Consider the following 6,121-nt stretch of genomic DNA (forward strand, 5'->3'; position numbering starts at 1 on the left):
AGTTCTTGGATGTAGGGGGCATACTCCGCAACTTGCACACCGCTCGGTGGTGCATAATTCATTTTTTTCTTTAGCTAAATGCACATCTCTGAAAGGCCTAAAAGAAATATAAAAAAATGCTAGAGTCTAGGACGGGCTAGGGACGCCATCCTCTCTTCCTAACCATCTAATCACTGATTGGTTTACGAGTTAAAAACAACGTTTTCAATAAAGTTTTTTTCTTCCTATAAAGGAGTTAAAAGCAACTTAAACTAACAGAACTCCTGAACTCAACTCTCTAAAAAGATTATGCACAAATTCATTTTTTTAACTACTTCAAAACTAAAGACGTACTCCATCGATAGTGGTCTAAACAATTTTATATTGGTTTACAGAGGGAGTACTAGTATAGTAGGATTAATTATTTTGGATTGGCACGTCAAAAAAATGTTATTTTGGATTGGATTTTACATTTATTTACACATGGAGGGAGGTGAAATCCATCCATGGGTGGAAGGCCTTGTCCCCTGTTGGTCCTGTCGCGTCCACTCCCCGCCGCTTCAACTCGCGCCCTCCTTCGCCTGCGCTGCAGCTGCTCCACCGGCGATCCGGCGGAGATGGTGAAGGCCATCTCCTTTTCTTCTCCAGGCAGGGCCAGGGGCAGGGGTGGGTTCTGTCCTCTAATCTATTTCTGATGTGCAGGCGCTGCGGTGGGAGGAGGTGGAGATGGGGACGGCGAGATCCGGATCCGGAACACCGCCATTGCCGTCAGCTTCATTGACGTCTACTCTGCTCCCCTTCACCCCCGGTACCAGCCAACCCAACCCTAAAACAGATTTCCACTAGATTGATTGATTGATGACAGCTTGCTGATGAAACTCAAGAAACTGGGCTAGTTGCCCCTCACTGGCCTAGGTTCAGAGATGTCTGAAAGCCATGCATGCACAAAAATTTCAGTCCGTACACCCTAAGTTTGATTAGATAATAATCAGAAACAAAGTTACTCGATATTATTGCTCACTGAACGACGCCCTGCCACTTGGCTGCGACGGTGCTGCTGATGTACATCCAAGAAACTGCTGGCGGGCCTCGTGTGTTGCTGTACGCGGTGGCGGCCGGGGCGAGGAGTGCTTTTTATTGAGTTGGTTGCTTCCAGTTCCAGCACCGATCGAGTTGCAGATGATGGTGCATGTGATGCACAGTACAGGAACCAACCCATAAAATGGCCAGGTACGCTGGTCTCGGTTTGCTCCTCCTGGCGCGGTGTGGCCTGCGACGCCGCCGGCGGCGTCACGCCGCTCAAGCTCCGGGGGCTCGGCCTCTCCGGCACGCTTGACGCGCTCGATGCCGCCGCCCTACCGGCACTCGCGGTGCTCGACCTCAATGACAACAACATCAACGGCACCATCCCGGCCAGCCTCTCGCGGCTGCGGTCCCTCGCCGCGCTCGACCTCGGCAACAACATGTTCAATGGCTCCATCCCGCCGCAGCTCGGCGACCTCTCAGGCGGTCAGGCCTCGTCAACCTCCGCCTCTACAACAACAACCTCGTCGGCGACATCCCACACCAGCTCAGCAGGCTCCCCAGGATCGAGCACCTCGACCTGGGCTCCAACTTCCTCACTAACCTGGAGGACTACGGCAAGTTCTCGCCAATGCCCACCGTCACCTTCCTGTCGCTCCACCTCAACTACCTCAACGGCAGCATCCCGGAGTTCATCCTCAAGAACAGCAACATCACCTACCTGGACCTGTCGGAGAACAATCTCTCCGGCCCGATACCGGACTCACTGCCGAAGAGCCTCCCCAACCTCATGTACCTCAACCTGTCCACCAATGCCTTCTCCGGGCAGATACCGGTGTCACCGTGGAAGTTGGGGAAGCTCCAGGACCTACGGATTGGCGATAACAATTAACAATCTGACAGGTGGAATCCCTGAGTTCCTTGGATCCATGTCCCAGCTAAGAGTTCTCGATCTCTACAGCAACCCGCTGTCGGGACCGATCCCTAGCTCGTTCGGCAACCTCAAGCAGCTCACGTGGCTCATACTTTGGTCCAACCAGCTTACTGGCGCGATCCCGCCAGAGATTGGCAACATGATGTCATTGCAAGTCTTGGATGTCAGCCTCAACTTTTTCGAAGGCGAGCTGCCCACCACCATCACATTGCTCAGGAATCTCTATCACCTCGACCTGTCATACAACATGTTCAATGGCACCATACCGCCTGACCTCGGGAAGGGGCTAAGCTTAACTCATGTGAGCTTTGAGAAGAACAGCTTCTCCGGCGAGCTGCCGCAGAGACTGTGCGATGGTCTCGCACTGCAGAACTTCACAGCGAACCACAACAGCTTCAACGGCAGGCTGCCATCATGCTTGAAAAATTGCACAGGGTTGTTCCAGGTGCGGCTGGAAGACAACCAATTTACCGGCGACATCTCCGACGTGTTTGGTGTCCATCCCAACTTGAACTACTTGGATGTCTGAGGGAACCAGTTGACAGGGAAGTTGTCGTCTGATTGGTCAGAGTCAACCAATCTTACACGCTTACGCATGAATGATAATCAAATATCTGGCAATATTCATGAAAAACCTTCTTCAGATTGACCTCTCTCCAGGAACTGGATCTATCAAATAACCAACTCACCGGAGAGCTCCCAAGTTGCTGGTGGGAATTCAAACTTATGTTAGCTATGGATTTGTCCAACAATAGCTTTTCAGGTGAACTTCCCATATCAACGAGCTTGGGCCTTAAACTTCAGTCACTTCGTCTTGCTAACAATAAGTTTCTTGGAGTTTTTCCCTCCGTAATTGAAACCTGCAGAGATCTTGTCATCCTAGATCTTGGGAACAACATGTTCTTTGGTGATATGCCCTCTTGGATTGGAAAGAGTGTTCCTAGTTTACAAGTTTTGAGCCTCCCATCCAACAATTTCAGTGGTGTCCTTCCACCCGAATTGTTCCAGCTTTCTAATCTGCAAGTCCTGGACCTGTCCATCAACTTTTTCTCCGGCGAGATCCCCATGGCCATGGGAAACCACAATTGCAACTCCCTGGTCACCCTAGACATCGGGAACAACCGGTTCTCTGGTGGTATCCCTACATGGATCGGGAGTCAGCTTCCATATTTGAAAGTCCTTAGACTTAGATCAAACAATTTCACGGGAGAAATCCCCATGGAGTTATCATGGCTTCCGCAACTTCAGCTGATCGATATGGCCAACAATCGCTTGATAGGATCAATTCCAGTATGCTTTGGCAACCTGACCTCCATGACGCATAATCCTCCAACATTCCTCGTACCGAGGCCAGATTCCGCTCCTTCTTTTCAGATTATGCGCAATGGTCAACTGCGAGTGGCTGAGTTCCCAGGTAGAGTCAACATATCCTGGAAGGGCCGTGAACAAACTTTTCAGGATAGCATCGGGTTAATAACAGGTTTTGATCTATCATGCAATCGGCTTACAGAGAGCATCCCTGAAGATCTAACATACCTCAAAGGTCTCCGGTTTCTGAACTTGTCCAGAAATGATCTATCAGGCAGTATTCCAGAAAAAATCGGCAGTTTGGAGCTCTTGGATTTCCTTGACCTCTCATGCAATGAACTCTCAGGTACTATTCCTCCTAGCATTTCAAATCTGCGGTCCCTTGGCGTGCTAAACCTCTCCAACAACCACTTATGGGGCCGCATACCCACTGGAGATGAGTTACAGACGTTCGTGGATCCATCGATTTATGGCAACAATCCAGGGCTTTGTGGCTTCCCGTTGTTGAATGTGTGTGAGCCTACATTGGACCAGGGAGCTGAAGTCCGCAAAGAACTCAGAGACCTGGGGCTATGGTACTCTGTAATTCTTGGCTTTGTTTTTGGTTTTTGGATTTGGTTTGGAACTCTCTTCTTCCTGGAGCCGTGGAGATTTTTCTTTCTCCGTTTTATTGATGGCTTAGGCAGGAAGATAGATGCCAGGCGTTAATAAGGCGTATTATGCTCACATGTGGTAAATCAGCAGCGACGTCATAGCGTCAATTATGTATGTTCCTTTTTAGAAAAATGTGTAAGACTGTATTTACTAAATTATATATATGGTAGTAAAGTGAAATAATTGGACCGTTAATAGAGATGCAGCTTTCTTATCAGCTGAAAGAAGAGTTCATTTTACTTAGGGATTCGATGCATGAGCTGGCTCAAAATGGCTGTACTCACATTTATCCTCAAACCTATCCATGTCGACGGTGATCTGGCGAACCTTTCGGCCAATATTCTCGTCTGTTCCATCTCTTTCTTCCTTCACTCAAAATGTATTTAGGCCTTCCGCTCTCCTCCCATAAGTTAAAATTTTCAGCCTTCCACCCTATCATTACTAAAGAAGACAAGAAAAGGACACCGGTTGGCGGGACAAACTTCTCTCCATCGATGGTTGGGCGATTTTCGTTCATGCCTTCATTAGGTCTCTTCTTATTCATGTTATGTCTGCCTTGCGTCTCCCCATGTCACTATCAATGCCACTAGTAAAAAAATTGGTCAAATATGAGACACATTAGTCCCGGTTTGCATTGAAGCCGGCACTAATGTGTCCATTAATGTCGGTTCAAACGGCTAGGCGGGAGGAGATCTTTAGTACCGGTTAAGGGCGAACCTTTAGTACCGGTTCATGCCGTGAGCCGGTACTAAAGATGCTGGGCCGGGCCAGCCCCTTTAGTACCGGTTCGTGGCATGAGCCGGTAGTAAAAAGGTTGTGGCAAGCTGTTTTTAGTCCCACCTTGCTCCCCTAGCAAGATTTTTACCACCTTAAATATGTTACTACTCAAACTATCACAAGCACTTGGTCTTCATTGAACTCTATGTGTAGAATTTGTGGTCGCAATATGAGTCTTCACTGGTTTCTAAACCGTTGAGGCCTCATGTTGACAATTTAGATTGTACACAAAAAGATCATTGATAATCAATGTATTTTTTATGTATATTTTTACATGTTTACGCCCTCGCTCTCTCCACTCACTAAGTCTCCCCCTCAATCCCCCCGCACCGGTCCTCCCCCGTCGGCCGCCCCACACTCTCTCCTGACATGTTTACGCCCTCACTCTCTCCACTCACTTGTTCTCCCCCTCAATCCCCCCGCGCCGGTCCTCCCCCGCCGGCCGCCCCTCACTCTCTGCTGACATCATTTGCTCTTTTTCAGTCCTTTACCGATTTGTTTAGAGAGCTAAATGACTGTGAAATTAAAAATCACTACAAAATGAACTCTGAAAATGTTGAAACTTGGCATGATATCATCATTTCACCCACATAGCATGTGCAAAAGGGTAGAGAGGGTTACGGCAAAAATTGGACGCACTTCGTGTACAAACTGGACAATCTCTTTCGGAGTATCAGTGTTTCGGACGAGAACTCGTCTATTACACGGTTACTTCATTTTTTTAAACTTATTTGAACTCCAGACTTTTTTTGCGTTCAGTATGCAGCATTCAAAGTGACGTCGTCAATTTTCAACCATTTTCCGACATCATTTGCTCTTTTTCAATCATTTACCGATTTGTTTAGAGAGCTAAATGACCGTGAAATTGAAAATCACTACAAAATGAACTCTAAAAATGTTGAAACTTGGCATGATATCATCATTTCACCAACATAGCATGTGCAAAACAGTAGAGAGGGTTATAGCAAAAACTGGACGCACTTCGTGTACAAACTGAACAATCTCTTTCGGAGTATCAGGGTTTCGGACGAGAACTCATCTGTTACACGGTTACTTCATTTTTTAAAACTTATTTGAACTCCAAACTTTTTTTGCGTTTAGTATGCAGTATTCAAAGCGACATCGTCAATTTTCAACCCTTTCTGACATCATTTGCTCTTTTTCAGTTATTTACCAATTTGTTTAGAGAGCTAAATGACCGTAAAATTGAAAATCACTACAAAATGAACTCTAAAGGCCACCCTCTCTACAAACCAGTGCGGCTGCCCTTAGAAATAAATAGAAGAAAATAAATAAAGCAGAAAAGAAAAAAACTATATAAAAACTACTTAGAAATAAATATAAGAAAATCAAAAAAATCAAAAAATATATAAAAAACTACACAGAAATAAATAGAAAAAAATAAATAAAGCAAAAAAAACTATATAAAAAATTGTTGGGGCGCTG

At 46.5% G+C, this 6,121-nt stretch overlaps 1 pseudogene; it reads left to right on the plus strand.

Moving 5' to 3' along the window:
- The first annotated feature begins 485 nt into the window (after nucleotides 1–485).
- On the plus strand, nucleotides 486–3,952 carry LOC119300535 (annotated as a pseudogene).
- Nucleotides 3,953–6,121: the final 2,169 nt, after the last annotated feature.

The sequence above is a fragment of the Triticum dicoccoides genome, chromosome 5A (assembly GCF_002162155.2).
Source record: "Triticum dicoccoides isolate Atlit2015 ecotype Zavitan chromosome 5A, WEW_v2.0, whole genome shotgun sequence".
NCBI lineage: Eukaryota > Viridiplantae > Streptophyta > Magnoliopsida > Poales > Poaceae > Triticum > Triticum dicoccoides.